Source organism: Drosophila montana, unplaced genomic scaffold (assembly GCF_035044405.1).
Source record: "Drosophila montana isolate Dmon_TW-CO22-7 unplaced genomic scaffold, ASM3504440v1 contig_1455_1, whole genome shotgun sequence".
NCBI classification, from domain to species: Eukaryota; Metazoa; Arthropoda; class Insecta; order Diptera; family Drosophilidae; genus Drosophila; species Drosophila montana.
The window spans coordinates 1,622,963-1,640,275 of record NW_026996406.1 but is presented as its reverse complement, the minus strand read 5'-3'; positions in this window follow the sequence as shown (position 1 = coordinate 1,640,275).

The window sequence follows — 17,313 nt, the reverse complement described above, 5'->3', positions numbered from 1 at the left end:
TGTTTTTGCGCCTTCAATTTAATGCTTCTTGGGAAAAGCAAAGCAACAACAACAACAGCAACAACAACAACAAGAAAGCAACAAACGCAATAAAATAAACAAAACTCGCAAAAATATTTATATTTATATTTTATATTTTTCTGTTGTATTTCTTTTTTATTGTTTATGTTATTTGTTGCTGTCGTTGTTGTTGTTGTTGTTGTTGTTGCTGTTGTTGCTGCTTTGGCCATTTCCTGTTTGGCATTTATTTTTTTTTTATGTTTTCAAGTTTTTCTGAAACCGAAAACTGAAAACTGAGGCCGAGCCTGGCTGCGCTTCCTTATCGTTGTTGTTGTTGTTGTTTTTTGATTAATTATTTATAATGCGCGCAGCTGTTGCGCGGCATAAAAATAAAAATTAAAATTGAAGCGCGGCAACAAAAAATAAATAAAATAAAATGAAAATGTGCACATTAAAAATAAAAAGAAAGGCAAGCCGGCTGCGGCAGCAATAACAACACACACACACACGCACACTCAACACACAACACACACACACACACACAGCACACACACAGCACACACACACTCTTGGCCACGCAGCAGTCAAAGTTGTGCTTCGTTTTTTTTTTTGTATTTATCGCTTCTTTTTTTTTTTTATTTTAATATTTATTATTTTTATTTATTTAATTTACGAGTCCTGCGAAGTTTGCACAGCACATTTGTTGTTCTTCTTCTTGTTGTTGTTGTTGTTGCTGCGCACACCTTTGTCTGTGTCTGTGTGTGTGTGTGTGTGTGTGTGTGTGTGCGCATATATAAATATATATTTTGTATTTATTTATTTACGCTTATTTATTATTTATGCAGGCAAATAATAAATTACACAAGTTGTTGCTGCCAGCCTTTTTATGGCCCTCAGCTGTGTGTGCCCCTCTGTGTGTGTGTGTGTGTGTGTGTGTGTGTGTGAGTGTTTTTTTGGCGCGCCAGCCCAAGACGCGGCAGCAACAAGGAGCTGCAAACAGGATGCGGCGCGTAAGTTTTTGCTGAGCGCCCAAAACGCAAACAACAACAAAAACACTTTTTACGAGCCAGACTGGCGCGCTCTATGCGAGTGTGTGTGTGTGTGAGAGAGAGAGGGAAGGGGGAGGGGGGGGGGAGGGGTGGCTTGTGGGCGGCGGTGTGCACACGTTATAAATTTATAAATTACAATTTCTTGGCGTAGCAGCAAAAGGAGCTGGCAAAATGTGCGCAAAGGCGCCTCGATAATTTATAGATATACAAGTATATAAATATTTACATATATATATATATATCTATAATTTATGCACATTTATTAAGATATATAAATATGTTTAATTTGCTCCACATAGATACATATATATATTTATACATATAAATGTTTTATTTATAAACCCGCATCGATTTTCATGCGGCAATTAAATGCAAGTTTACGTGACGTGTCTTACGTTGCGTTACGTTACGTTACGTTACGTTACGCTGTTATTTGCAATTATTATAATAATCATAATTATACAACATTTTTTATGGCTTAACAAATACAAATTAAACATACACAAAGCTGACTGAGTTTTCCACGTACTTTTCCAAGTTTTGCTTGACGCACATTTGTTGTTGTTTCTGTTGTTGTTGTTGTTGTTGTTTCTGTTGTTGTTGTTGTTGAGTGTTTAGTTTGTGCAGCGCGTGCAACACATTATGTTGTTTCTATTTGTATTTATTTTTAATTTCTTATTTGTTGTTGTTTGTTGTTTGTTGTTTCATTCACACACGACGACGACGGCGACGGCGACGACGACGTTTAGCGGCACATTCGTTTATTGTTATTGTTATTGTTGTTGTTGTTGTTCTCTGGCTTTTTGCGTACGCTGCTCACAAAACGTTGCGTTGCATTCACGACGAAAGTTAAATACGAACTGATTGCTCGGCAAAAGTATCTAACAGATACAATGAATGAAACTCGAAACTCGGCGTCGCTGCGCTGCCGGCGTCGCTGCCGGCGCTGCGTGAGCGCGAGCGCCAGAGAGCGTGAGAGCGAACGCGCGCGAGAGAGAGAGAGAGCGCCCACAAAAACACACATTTGTTATTCCGGTTGTTTGCGGCGAATTCGACGCGCTGGCCGCGACGTCTTAAGAGCAGCCGGCCTTTGACGGCTTAAGAGAGCGTCAAGCGTGCGCGTGCTCTCTTTGCTAATTATTACTTCTTTTTTTTTTTTTGTTAACAACTTGTGCGATCTTGTCGCAGCTTATGTTAATTAATAATTATTTATTTGAGCTCTATTTAAATCAGGTTTTTAGCTGCAATTGCTTTCGTAGCAGCCAGCTGCTGTCTTGCATTTGGGCCCTAGGGGATTGAGCGGGGGGTAGGGGGGATCAGGCAGTGCACGAGCCAATAAGGCAAATACATAAAAATCGCGAATAACGTCAAGACACGCATAACCAAAAACTGCGCCTACTACAAAACAGGCCGAGTGCAGCAGCAGCAGCAGCAACAACAACAACAACAACAACAAGAGGCGCATTCTTTTGGCCGGAAAGAAAGAGAGAAGCTGCAGCATTTGGTCCAGTAAGAAAATGTTGCAAATAGTTTTTAGTGCAACCCCCGACGACGGCAATCTTCAGCTTATTGCAGCCATTCATTGTTATTGTTGTTGCTGCTGCTGCTGCTGCTGCTGCTTAGCCCAACAACTACTGCGAAAAGAGCACAGAAAAACTACAGCACTTGGCCACGCCCTCGATGCGAGCCAACAAGCGGGCAGCGCAATGGGTGTGAGCGAGCGCGCAAGCTTGGCGCTCGCTCCCTACACGAACAGAGCAGTCAAGCAGTTAAGGTGAGAGGCGACCCTCCGTCCCCTCCAACCCATTCCCCCCACCCCCCTCTTAACGACTAGCGTATGAGCGAGAGCGAGAGGGAGAGCGAGCCGAGCCGAGCATTGCTGCGGCGCTCTCTTAGACGACGTCGCTCATTGGCAAGGCCAAAAAGAGCAAAAACTTTGAGCGCAACAACAACAACAGCAAGAACGAGCAACAAAAAAAAAAAGAAGAAAACAGCAAAAGCATTAAGCAGAAAGATGTGCAGCAGCGGGCCAAAGAGGAAATGCAAAATGCGAGCTGTTGCTGTTGTTGTTGCTCTTGTTGCTCTTGTTGTTGCTGGTGACGTCACGCAGTAGGCGGCGCTACGAACGCATTTTTAATATGCAGCTCGCATAGTTGTTGTTTGTAGGCCTCCTGCAGCAGCAGCAGCTGTTGTTGTTGTTGCTGCTGGTTGACATGTGCGCAACCAATAACAACAACTAAACTAAAGCCCATGTGTGCGCGCCTGTGTGTGTGTGTTTGTGTGTGCGTGCGTGTGTTTGCGTTTGTTTTTGTATATTTTGCATATTTTATTTGATTTGCTTTCTCGCTTCTTTTTTTTGGCCTTTTTTGTGCTTCGTGCGCTTTTGCGAGCCGCTCGCACGCTTCGTGTTCAACGCCCATTGGCTGGCATTTTAAATATATATATATATATGAATTATATACGTATATATATTTATATAGCTGTGCTTGTGTGTAGAAAAAAGCGTAGCATCGCAAATATTTATAAGCGCCTCTTCGGCCTGCCGCCAGCTTCGGCAGACACGAAACTCGGCGAATTACAAAAGCGAATCAAAACGATTTGCTAATATTTATTAAAAAGTTATTATACAATAAGAAAACAGTTTAATTTGTGTATATATATTTAACGAGAAAGCTCTATTCGGCGAATACATATAGTTCTAGTTCTAGTTCTGGTTATATTTATAGTTGTAGTGATTGTTCTAGTGCTAGTTGCGGTTCTAGTTCGGGTTCTGGTACTAGATCTTGTTCTAGTTACAATTCCAGTTCTAGTTTAAGTCCTGCTTATGGCACAAGTTCTTGGTTTAGTTCTAGTTCCAGTTCTAATTCTAGTTCTAGTTCTAATTTTACTTTCAGTTCTAGTTCTAGTTCTAGTTTAAGTTATAATTCTATTTCCAGTTCCAGATCTAGTTCTAGTTCTAGTTTGAGTTTTGTTTCTAATTTTAGTTCCAGTTCTAATTCTAATTAAACTTCTAGCTTAAGTTCTAGTTCGTTTGTTCTGGCAAAAAGTCTTTATCCTTTATCAAATGAATACAGAATTTGAGGAAACAAAAAAGCACTAGAAAATTAATTGAATAATTTGTAATTATTGTTTTAAAATTAAAATAACTGATGGAAAGAAATTTGTCTCTGATCTATGATGATGATTAATGCCTTTCTTATGAGAACAAAAATTCCAAAAATAACTTTCTTTTCTCAAATTGAATAGTTTTTTCTTCTGATTTTTACTAGAATAATATTTTGAATATGTTTAAAATCCAGAAATGATGGAATTTCTTAACAATCATAGTTTTAGGTTATTTTTTAAGTCCTGAGAGTTCTTCATAAGTTCTTCGTATATATATGTATATCATAGAGAGAGGAGGAGCAGGAGAATATAATATTTAAAATATAATTTGTATTCTTCTCTTTTAAAGTGATTTTTATAGTGTAGCCAAGAACTTTATAGAGTTTCTGGAGGAGAATAAACTATTTTAAGTACAATTCTCATTCTTATCATAAAAGTGAAAATGAAATTCTTCAAAATGGGGTCCACCAATTAGTCGAAGTGAGATCATCTGCAAGAAAAATCCTCCATCTTAATTCAAAGATAGAGTATCTTTCACATATGACAAGATCTTAGAACTAAGATAGAGTATCTCTCAGATATGACAAACTTTTGAGTGGCTTTTGCCGCAGAACTCTTCAAGATTTATAAAAATGACAGTTTTCTATCAATTTTTTGCACTTAATCAAGTCACTTTCTGTTGCGCCGCTGAACGCCGGAAATGAAAGCCCTTTCCGCTTTGACAAGCTCAAAGATGGCAGCCGAAAAAACCAAAAAAAAAAAAAAAAAAAAAGAAATGCTAAAAAGTGAATTGGGAAAAATAAAAAAAAAAAGGAAAAACTAGCGAGTATTGGCTTCCGTTCTGCCGTGGCGAGTAGGAAATTTCAAAGTGAAAATTATTGGGAAAAAGCGTGAAAAAAATTGTGCGAATGTGTGTGTGTGTGTGTGTGTGTGTGTGTGTGTGGGGGCAGCGGTGTGGAAACCACGTTAAAGGACATCCGCTAGCAAAGCGAAAGAGTTCATATTGGCAGCATCCAGCGAGAGAAGTCAAAGAAATGGCGACAGGAAATGGACATTGCCACTAGAAAGAAGCAGACCAGAGAGGCGACAAAAATAAAAACAAAACACAAAATACTACGGAATATCCCTGGAGATGGGCAGCTAGGCAAATGCTAGCCTACAAATCGAAGTGGACAACAAACAACTCGGCCCTTGCCAGCCCCATGAAAGCGAAGCCAAAACTCTCTGAAGAGCTCTTCAATGTCTTCCGTTGCCAGAGCATTTGATGTCTTCTGTCCAAGCGGAGCGACAAGCCGTAAATGAAAACAAAAAGAGTTCCAGAAAAAACCCCAACGAGGCTTAAAGATTCGAGTGCTCTGCAAAGTTGCGTTTGTTTTCAGCTCCGACATATAAATGATAGCTAAGAGGCGCCTCTGGAGGAATACCATAAAAAGATATCTGGCCAAGAGTTAAATGTGTCATCTGAGAATGTGTTAGTCACAGTGGCCCAAGCCAAACAAATATTATAACTTTAAAATGATTTCCAAGCGAAGTCTAATAAATTTTTTACTGAGAACCGAAATCTTTCAATTAGCCAGAAATAGAACATATTTTAAAAAATATTTGGTTTACAAATAAAATACCTTAGAGAGAGATCCAGTCCGAAAGCATAAAAAACCTGGTTCCCAACTATTGGCCGTGAGTTGAACCAGCGACATTTCTTTTTTTGAGCTTGCGGCCTTATTTAAAAGCTTTGTTCTATACCTAAGACATTCTATATGCATATATTATATTAAGTATACCTAATTAATATGCATTTTTATTCCAGTTCTGCCACGATCTACAAAATCCTTGAGGGAATTAATTTTGGAACATTTGAAGATATTTTAGCTGGGCAAAATCCTGTGAAAATTTAAGGTAGGAAAATAACTCTGATTAGAAATTATATATATATATACTAGAGTTTATTGCCCGGCCTTGATCATGGCAAGTTTTGTGCTTCTTTCGCAAAATTAATTAACTAATTCATTTATTAATCAAAACTTAAAATTAAAATCTAAATTTTTCAACCAATTCCCGCCGGTGGAAAGTTGAAATTAGGTTGTAATATCGTTAATTCTTTTGTAGTTTGTACTTTACAAAGATATTTGAAAACTTGTTAAAAGTCTGTCGAATATAAAACCAAAAGTTGAAATCAACGTTATATGTTAATCTTGTGCTGAGAATCGTGAAGCCGTAAAGTTAACTTTCCTTTCTTAAACCTTTGAACCGCATTTTTCATCCAAAAGCTGTAGATTTTGCTAAAAACTTTTCAATTATATTTTCACTAAGATCTTTAAAATAGAGTTTGATATCGATTCGTTGATAAATAGAAAAGTTGCAAATTTTCCGCCAATTTTCCACAGCTGCGGGTGGAAATTCCGAAATAGCTGAAACACGTATTTAGTAAGATTTTATGAGTTGTGATGTTTGTTGAAATTCCAGCTTTATAGCTCTTACGTTGATCACCAATCAATCAGTCTGTCATTCAGTCAGTCAGTCAGTCAATCAATCAATCTGAACAATTAGTTTTATAAATTCACTTTGCGTACATATAAGTAATATGCTGCCAGGATCCACAATACTAGCGCCGGAAATTTATTTTGGAACAATTAAAGATATTTCAATGGCGAAAATTTAAGGTAGGAAAAGAACTCTGATTAAAATATAATAATATCTATTAAGCAAACTCAACTCTTTCAATTTGAAAGCCTTTAAGCCTTTAAGATAAGACAAATCATAAGTTTTTCGCAGCTTAAATCGTTTCAATACTCTGCACAATCGACTGTGCGAGAGAACGGAATAATCCTTGGATCCAGGCGCATCCTTCGCGCATGCTGGCTTTGCCAGTGCATTGTTTGTGTCCAGGGCGTAAAATGTACATCTGCGAATACTTGGGTCAAAGGCATTTTTTTGTACCCTAAACCCATGGCAAATGGTTTGAATGGGTATATTGGTTGTGGGGCAACGTATGCAACAGGCGGAAGGAGGCCTATCCAATTCCATAAGTCGATCTGGTGCTGTCCGTCCCGTCCGTCTGTCTGTCCTTCCGTCTATCTCTTCTTCCGTCTGTCTGTTCGAAGGGTTTCCAATTGTTCACGCAGATAACGTTTTTTTCAAATCATCGATAATTTCTTCAATTCTTCACTTAACTGTTCCATGAAATCGATAAAAATCGTTATCGATTTTCGGTTATGCGAACATATCTCGAAGCATATGGGAACTAGAGACGTCAAATTTCGAATATAGCTGCTCGTAGAGTATACACAGATCTTGAATTTTTCAGCTTTTGTTTAACTTCGCGCATTTTTGACTATTTTGGAAAAAAAACCAACTTTAATAGGCATTGCCTTGAACTTAGGTATGCACACACTTCTGTATGGCATACTTAAGCCCTGAAAATTTCATAAGAATCGGACCTTAGGTACCGAAATAAAACAAAAAGGCATTTCCTAAAGCATAGTGCAGGAAAAAAGGGAAGAAAAGGAAGCAAGGGCTCAGCTGACGGTTAAAGTGCTTGTGTGAGCAGGGTATCTGCTAGTCGGGCACTCCCCTCCAGTTCACTCTGACTTGTTTTTAGATGCTATTGCCGCATTTTCAACTGTGGCAAGTTCTGCTTAAAGTGTGGATCACGCAAAATCAACGCAGCACAGAAAAAAATGAAGAGAAAACCCAGCACAACAAGCTGCGTGTGTGTGAGTGGGTGTATACCCACACATGTGGCTGTATGGATGTGTGTGTGCCCCCTTTAACAATAGAAGTAGCCACAGCAGCAGCAGCAGCAGTCGGTTCCGTTGGCTGACTCTGCCCCCGGCTTGAGCCTGAGCCTGGGCCTGGGCCTTGGTCAATTGGTTGCCGTTAGAAAATTGCGCATACGACGCGTCGTCCACGTTCTCGTGCTCCTCGTCCGGCAAACAAAAAGTAAATACAAAAAAAAATTATGTAAAAGCCGCCGTCGTCGGCGTCATTGAAGTTTTCTCCAGTTTTATTGCCCCAAAGGCCGCTCGACGTGCGCTACCTAACAAAAGAGTTTCTAATGATTTTTGCGCCCTGTTTGTGCGACCCTTACTACTCCCTCCCCCTCCCTTCCTCCCTCTGCTGCCCCCCCCCCCCTCTGCCGCGTGCTGGTCGTCGCCTTTGCATTTGTTGTTGCTGTTGTTGCAGACGGAAATGAAAATCGAAAAGAATTGTTAGCCAGCCACCAAACTCTGGCTAAAGAGTAGGCCTACACTTGCACCTCCCCCTCCCCCTCCCATGCACTCCTACCCCTCTCTAGCACTGCCCCCGCTGCTGCCTCGAACAATGCAAATAAATTCAATCGATGCTCGGACCCAAGTCGCCGCTGGCCGTTGTCGTTGTTAAGCTCTGCCCACGTCTCCCCCCCTCCCCCCTCCCGTCACCAATCCCTTGTAGGCGGGCGCCTAGCCCCACGCATGCATGCGTCAGCTGCGCCCATGTGCTTGGTGTGTTGCGAGGGGTTGGTGGGGGGTGGCTAGTTGCCGCAGCCGCTGCCAAAGTCGTTGGCTGCGGCCGGGCAACGACGCGCGACTCGTTCTCGGCAGAGGTTTAGAAAAGCAGCTGCAGCTGTCTGTGTGTGCCTCTCTCTCTGTGTGTGTGTGCGTGTGTGTGTCCAGCAGCCCGCATCGTTGCTAAGCTGCCAAATGAAAATCCTTTCGTTGGAGCCCTGACCATGGCCAGGCTCAAGTCCAAAACCAACATGGAATCGGGGGGGGGCTAGGGGAAAGGGAAAGGGGCAGCCTGTACTCGAATTTTCCATGCGATTTGCAAGCGCAAAATTTCCGCCAAAAACCAAACAAACAAAAACTAACACACGCACAGCCCTGTGTGCTTGTGTGTGTGTGTGTGTGTGTGTGCCCACAAAGGCGCTGCAGGATGGCCAGCAGCAGCAGCAGGCGGCCAAAGGATGCGGCTGAAAGGAAATGCGCTGTCGCCGTGCACTTCCTCTCCGCCCTCTCTCTCTGCATTTTCTTGCCATATTTTTTTTTTCTTTTTGCGGCCTGCTTTTCCTGGAGCGGAAACGCAATTTCCAAGCACGAGGCTGCAGCTCAGGTGCAGGTGCATGTCCTGCTGCTGCTCCTGCTGCTGCTCCTCCTCGTCCTGATCCAGGTCCTGGTTTCGTTGCCCCAAAGACAACAAACAACATTTGGTCGAAGCAACAAACCAAAAATTTGTTTGAGCCAAAGCAAAATTTCCAACGCTGTTTGCCTATGCAGCAGGAAGGAAAACTGGTCAGCAGGTGGAAAAGTGGGAGGGGGAGAGGGAGGGGAGAGTGATTGAAGGGGCGTGGGCAAGGGGAGTTGATGTTGTTTGCGGGCTGGGACTTGGGCTGCTTGAGCTGCGAATTGGTTAGCCTGTTGCCGGCTGATGGAAGAGTCCTCTTTTTGTGTTTGTTATACCCATTAAAAAATTGCTAAAAAGGGTATGCTGGTTTTGTGCGTCAGAATGAAGAGCTAAGGCGATCGAGCCAGATGCGTTCTGGTACCTACAAAAGCAAGGGATTTATCATATATATGCTCCTATCCCATACGTAGCCTGATAATATTATTCTAATCGATATCTCTCCCCATTTCGATAGCTGCGATAAAAATCGATTTTGAGACTTTGTTTTCTAAGCATAACTCGAGGATTATAGCAGTTAGTTACACCTAATTTGGAATGTAGCTGCTGGAATATTATACAAAGATACAAAATAAATCACTTTTTTGATACGTCCCCCAATTCCTCCTCAAAACTGACAAGAGCTCAGTTTTAATGCTAGAACCTTGCGCCTTGGGATGTATACACTTCAGTATGCCATAGCTAAACCATGAAAATTTCATTAAGATCGAGCTTCAAATACCCAAGTTAAGCTAGAATAGATACCCTATAATAAGAGACTAACCGAAGAAGAAGCACAGAGGAGTGTGTCTGTTTTCTTATTCTCGTATGTGTAGAAAGAAGTTTGAATGTTTGTGTCAGCAGCTCTTCACTGCATTTAGGGTATCTGCCAGTCGGGCACACCCGCTGCATGCATTCTTACTAGTTTTTTTTTGGTCTTTGATTATGCGTTAGCTATGCAAAGCAGGCTGCGTCTGCCACAATAGTTGCCCTCAAGGCTTGCAACTGCTTTTACAGCAACTCGCCTCGCCACTTTTTCTATTACAGCTGCAGCTCTTGACTTTGGCTTAACATCGGGCTCGTCCAGCAAATGCATTTGCCTAATCATTTGTCTTAAATACGCAAAAAGAAACTGACTCAATTTTTTGTGGCACATGCAACGCTGGAAACTATGCAACAAGCGGCAGCCGCAAATTGTCTTTGGCTGACAAGTGCTCATTAAAATCGCATTTAACACGAGGCAAAAGCCGCAAAGATGCCGCCACATTGCACACAATTATCTGGCCGAGCTTTTGTTGTTGTTGTTGTTGTTGTTGTTGTTGTTGCTGTTGTTGTCGCCTGGCATTGTGGCATGCCACACATCATGCGCTCTGCTTTAACATACATAAATCTGCGAACTCAACTTATCTTTGACAACAAAAATTCTCATACTTGGCAGTTAAGACTCGCCAAGTGCCGCAACGAAGCTGATATACCCTGTGAATTTCGACATGCATATAGAAAGCCTTTCAATTATTGTCATTTACTCCTAAGCTGGGCAAATTTTAATCTAAAGCATTCAGAGCAGGGGTTGTCGTCTAAATTGATGCATCCTCTACTAACTAACTGGATGACGGACTGACTGATTGGTGGGGGAAAACGTTGGTCATCACGTTGGTGGCTTAGTTGCGTGAGCTTCGAGATAGCAAAACAGAAATCGCCGGTTCAAATATAAATTTTAGCAATATATTTTTGTTGACATCATTCTTTTTGCTAGTCTGAATTTATGGTTATTAAAAAACTTGAATCAAATTGTGAGCGTCAAACTAGGAAAAGAGATGTTGTCAGTTCAAATATAAATTTTTGCAATATATTTTTGTTGACATAATTCTTTTTTCTAGTCTGACTTTTTAAGTACGTAAAAACTTGAATCAAAGTGTGAGCATCGAACTACCAAAAGAGAAATCGCGGGTTCAAATATAAATTTTTGCAATATATTTTTGTTTATACAATTTTCTAGTCTGACTTTTAAAGTATGAAAAAACTAGAATTAACTTGAGCAGATTTTTTATACAGCATTTTTATACATCAACATCAACATCAATGCTGCCTTAAGAATATGCTTTGTAAACGTGACTTCATGAAGCTGAACGTTGAACTAGCAAAAGAGAAGTCAGTCTCAAATTGAAGCAACATTTTTGGTGAACAAAAAACTCGAAAAGTCGCCGGTTCAAATACAAACTTTTAATATTTTTATTTTGTCTTAAGTCTGAGCTTTTAAGTACGCAACAACTAGAACTAATTTTGAATATCTCGTTTTATTGCTGTGTACTTCAACTTGACATCTGAAATTGAGACAGCATTTTTTGTGGCTTAACATCTTGTAACTTATGTGAGGCAGCAACAGTTTATGTCCAATTGGCAAGGGCATACAACCAGCTAACATATACACTCACACATTTATATATATATTTTTTAATGCCCGCAAACAAAATAAAAGTCAAAAGCACGCCGAGGCCCGCCGGGACTTGCCTGGCAGCCAGCGGAGGCATTGTCTATAAAACATATACAAATATACAAATATATATATGTATATATATATATAGAAAAACATTTTCTTTTTTTTTTTGCCAGCTCACGCTGTGCCGCAGGATGTTTGGCGTCCTTAGAATAAAATCCTTTTTAAATATATATATATATATTTTTTTTTATCTCACTTCTGCGTGCGAACGTAAAAAAAAGCACTGCGTTGTCCTTGTCGAGGTTGCAGCTGAGTGGCTTTCCCTGCCTGTCTGTGTGTGTGTGTGTGTGTGTGGCACGCGCGATTTTGTGTGGCGCGTGCCTTTTGGGCGCCCGACAGCAGCAACAGCACTTCCTTCTGGCCACATGGAGACCCTGGAATCCACTGTTGGCATATCGCTCTTAAGTGTTATTTGTCTACGTTTGCGCCAGCTCCAGACTGTGTCTCCTTCTCTGCCTGTGTGTGTGTGTATATGTGTGTGTGTGTGTGAGTGTGTGTGTGTGTGTGTGCCAGCTTGTGTCCTGGGCGTGTGCTCTGGTAATTGTGCCGCTCATATGTGTGAATTAAATGTGCCGTAAAGGATCCCAATTTTCCGGTCACTTAACTGAAAACCGAGAATGTGCCAAAAACATGCGGATGCAAAAGGTGGCTGAGGAGGAGGGGAGGGTGAGAGGGGAGAGGGGGGGGGGGGCAGCCGGGCGCTGTTGGGCAACATTTTTGTGTGCTCGTGTTATCCTTAACCCTTCGCCGCTTTGGTTATTCACGGATCATGTGCTGATTGTTCATTTGACTAAGGACATTGTCTGACAAGGCTGCGACACGCCAAGCCTGGCAAACAGGGCCAGCGAAAAGGTTAGAAAAAAGGATTCGAGTATTTAAATCAAGTTAACAAGGTTTAGCTGGACTTAACATGAGTATTGGGTAACGAGTTTTAAAAAAACCATAACATATTTAAATAATTATACAAATAGGTAGAAGCGGTAAATGCAGCTCTTGGGATTAATTATGTGTCCCTTCTATTAAGTTAAATGTTTTGTTTAGTTAAAAATATTTACAAGTTGCCAAACTTCCTTTTTTTTTGTATATAGATTCGTATATAGACATCAAAATTTCCCACTCCTGTCAAAATCTTACCCCTAGGATTCGTATATAGACATGGGTCAAAATTTCCCACCTCCATAACTCGGCCAAAACTCAACCGATTTTCACGAGGTTTGGCTTTTTGTTCATGGTTTTCCCTCTAAAATAATCTGGCATTTAAATCTGACCATAGATTTTTGAGTCGAAATTCATGTCAAAATCTATCCCTAGGATTCGTTTATAGACATACATCAAAATTTCCCACCTCTATAGCTCGGCCAAAAGTCAACCGATTTTCACCAGAATTGGCTTTTTGTTCATGGTTTTCCCTCTAAAATAATCTGGCATTTAAATCTGACCATATATTTTTGAGTCGAAATTCATGTCAAAGTCTTACCCCTAGGCTTCGTATATAGACATGGGTCAAAATTTCCCACCCCTATAACTCGGCCAAAACTCAACCGATTTTCATGAGGCTTGGCTTTTTGTTCATCGTTTTCCCTCTAAAATAATCTGGCATTTAAATCTGACATTACATTTTTTAGTCGAAATTCATGTGAAAATTTTATCCCTAGGATTCGTATATAGACATGGGTCAAAATTTCCCACCTCCATAACTCGGACAAAACTCAACCGATTTTCACCAGAATTGGCTTTTTGTTCATGGTTTTCCCTCTAAAATAATCTGGCATTTAAATCTGACCATATATTTTTGAGTCGAAATTCATGTCAAAGTCTTACCCCTAGGCTTCGTATATAGACATGGGTCAAAATTTCCCACCTCCATAACTCGGCCAAAACTCAACAGATTTTCACCAGAATTGGCTTTTTGTTCATGGTTTTCCCTCTAAAATAATCTGGCATTTGAATCTGACCATACATTTTTTAGTCGAAATTCATGTCAAAATCTTATCCCTAGGATTCGTATATAGACATGGGTCAAAATTTCCCACCTCCATAACTCGGACAAAACTCAACCGATTTTCACCAGAATTGGCTTTTTGTTCATGGTTTTCCCTCTAAAATAATCTGGCATTTAAATCTGACCACACATTTTTGAGTCGAAATTCATGTCAAAGTCTTATCCCTAGGATTCGTATATAGACATGGGTCAAAATTTTCCACCTCCATAACTCGGACAAAACTCAACCGATTTTCACCAGAATTGGCTTTTTGTTCGTGGTTTTCCCTCTAAAATAATCTGGCATTTAAATCTGACCACACATTTTTGAGTCGAAATTCATGTCAAAGTCTTACCCCTAGGATTCGTATATAGACATGGGTCAAAATTTCCCACCTCCATAACTCGGCCAAAAGTCAACCGATTTTCACCAGAATTGGCTTTTTGTTCATGGTTTTCCCTCTTAAATAATCTGGCATTTAAATCTGACCATAGATTTTTGAGTCGAAATTCATGTCAAAATCTATCCCTAGGATTCGTTTATAGACATACATCAAAATTTCCCACCTCTATAGCTCGGCCAAAAGTCAACCGATTTTCACCAGAATTGGCTTTTTGTTCATGGTTTTCCCTCTAAAATAATCTGGCATTTAAATCTGACCATACATTTTTGAGTCGAAATTCATGTCAAAGTCTTACCCCTAGGCTTCGTATATAGACATGGGTCAAAATTTCCCACCTCCATAACTCGGACAAAACTCAACCGATTTTCACCAGAATTGGCTTTTTGTTCATGGTTTTCCCTCTAAAATAATCTGGCATTTAAATCTGACCACACATTTTTTAGTCGAAATTCATGTGAAAATTTTATCCCTAGGATTCGTATATAGACATGGGTCAAAATTTCCCACCTCCATAACTCGGCCAAAAGTCAACCGATTTTCACCAGAATTGGCTTTTTGTTCATGGTTTTCCCTCTAAAATAATCTGGCATTTAAATCTGACCACACATTTTTTAGTCGAAATTCATGTGAAAATTTTATCCCTAGGCTTCATATATTGACATGGGTCAAAATTTCCCACCCCCATAGCTCGGCCAAAAGTCAACCGATTTTCACCAGAATTGGCTCTTTGTTCATGGTTTTCCCTCTTAAATAATCTGGCATTTAAATCTGACCATAGATTTTTGAGTCGAAATTCATGTCAAAATCTATCCCTAGGATTCGTTTATAGACATACATCAAAATTTCCCACCTCCATAACTCGGCCAAAACTCAACCGATTTGCACCAGAATTGGCTTTTTGTTCATGGTTTTCCCTCTAAAATAATCTGGCATTTAAATCTGACCATACATTTTTGAGTCGAAATTCAAGTCAAAATCTTATCTCTAGGATTCATATATAGACATGGGTCAAAATTTCCCACCCCCGTAACTTGGCCAAAACTCAACCAATTTTCATGGGGCTTGGCTTTTTGTTCATGGTTTTCCCTCTAAAATAATCTGGCATTTAAATCTGACCACACATTTTTCAGTCGAAATTCAAGTCAAAATCTTATCCCTAGGATTCATATATAGACATGGGTCAAAATTTCCCACCTCCATAACTCGGCCAAAACTCAACCGATTTTCATGAGGTTTCGCTTTTTGTCCATGGCTAGGCGTGTAAATCAATTTGGCTTTTAAATCAGGCAACAATATTTTTGTTCAAAATTCATGTGTTAATGTTACCCTCGAATGTCCTATATAAGAAAGATAGTTCGGACCGGTTCGGTATACTTACAGAAGCTATAGCTATATGGTGTTCATTCTGTTACGAATACCTATTTATCTTCTCCGACTTATATTCTTAAATGCCTTGCAGTACGTAGCTTGGCTCTAAACAAACTCTTATCCAGAGTTTTGAATGCAACTGCAATACTAATTAGCAAGATCCCCACACATATTGCACATATATATATATAGATATATATAAGCTGAGCGAGTTAAACCGAAGGCTGAATGTGAAAAGCCAAAGGCATCTGGGGCATTTATGCACAGCTCTTAAGCGCCTTAGTTTGCCCCCCAACGAGGGGGAGGGGCGAGAGGGGTCAGAGTGTAGCTGGGATAGACCGCAAGAATTAACCGCCAACGGGTCGTCGTGATAAGCCAGCTTCTTGGACTGGCCACAGACAACACATCGCTGGCAGTCAAAACCGAATTCTGTCGCCCAACCGCATAATTACCTTGCCCGGCTCATGACAATTTAACTGCCTGGCATAATGTGACAGGGGCACAAAGATGCAAAGGACATAAGCACACACACACACACACACACACACAGATGCCCACACATAGGACATCTCCGGCAGGCAGTTGCCTTTAGGTGTCCGGCAAATGTTATCCTTTGCGGTTTACACATTTCCATTTGTCGCTGTGAGGTGTCCGGAAGTCCGGATATCCGACAGCCAAACAATGTTTTTATTATAAACAAAGTAAAACAAATTAGCGGTAACAAGCCACAAAAAAAAACAATCTGTAAAATAGCTGAAAAAAAAAAAACTGAAAAAAAGGCAAGGTACGACGAAGCACAAGACCCAACAGAGCTGTCAGCGCGCTGCCAGTGTGCGAAATGGTTGCTATTTTAATATCCTTTCCAATCGGGTATTGCTGTTATGAAAGAAACTGTAAATACTTATAGTATTATATTATATTACCTTATGGAAGCAGCTCCAGGAAAATGTTGTATAAATGTGGTATATAGTTAGATATAAAGGAACAATTTCAGCTAGCCAATGGTAACTCTGGTGCCAGTGTTGGAAAACGCGGTTAAATTACCGACAATTGTTGCAGTTAAATGAGAAGAAAACAATGCTTATTATATCTATATCTATATCTATATCTATATCGATGTCTATATCTATATCTATATCTATATCTATATCTATATCTATATCTATATAAATCGCTCCAACAAAGCTATAGTCGAGCTGCTGGGTTCGAACCGGCGACGTCTCGCTTGCTAGTTCAACGCTCAGGCACGAAAGCCACGCTAGCTCATAACGTCACGTATACAGAGCGTACATTTCTGCTCTTTTGTTGATGTTTTTATTAAAGCTTTCAACCATATATTTCTGCATTAACAGTTCGAACTTTCTAAAACCCCGTCTAAGTGTTCGTCTTTGACCCAAAAGGAAGCTTCTCTTAAAACTTTAGCTTAAGGTCATAAAGTCATTTAGGCAGCAGAAAAAGTTTTATATACACAGATTATTTGTCAATTATTTCAATACATTTTGTGGAAGATATAGATATATATATATATATATATATTGTTATTTATTTCTCAGTGCTATGCAGCTCTGCTTTTTGTCAGGGTATTTGAACTTTGCCAGACCAGAGCAGATAAATTTTCCTGCTCGTTTTTCATATGTTATCCTTTCACGGACACTTCATTATGTGGTTAGGCAGCGGGCGTTAAAAAGGGGTTTGATAAACACACAGACACTCGACTTTATATATATATATACATATATATATTACATGTATTTTTAATATAGTAATAAA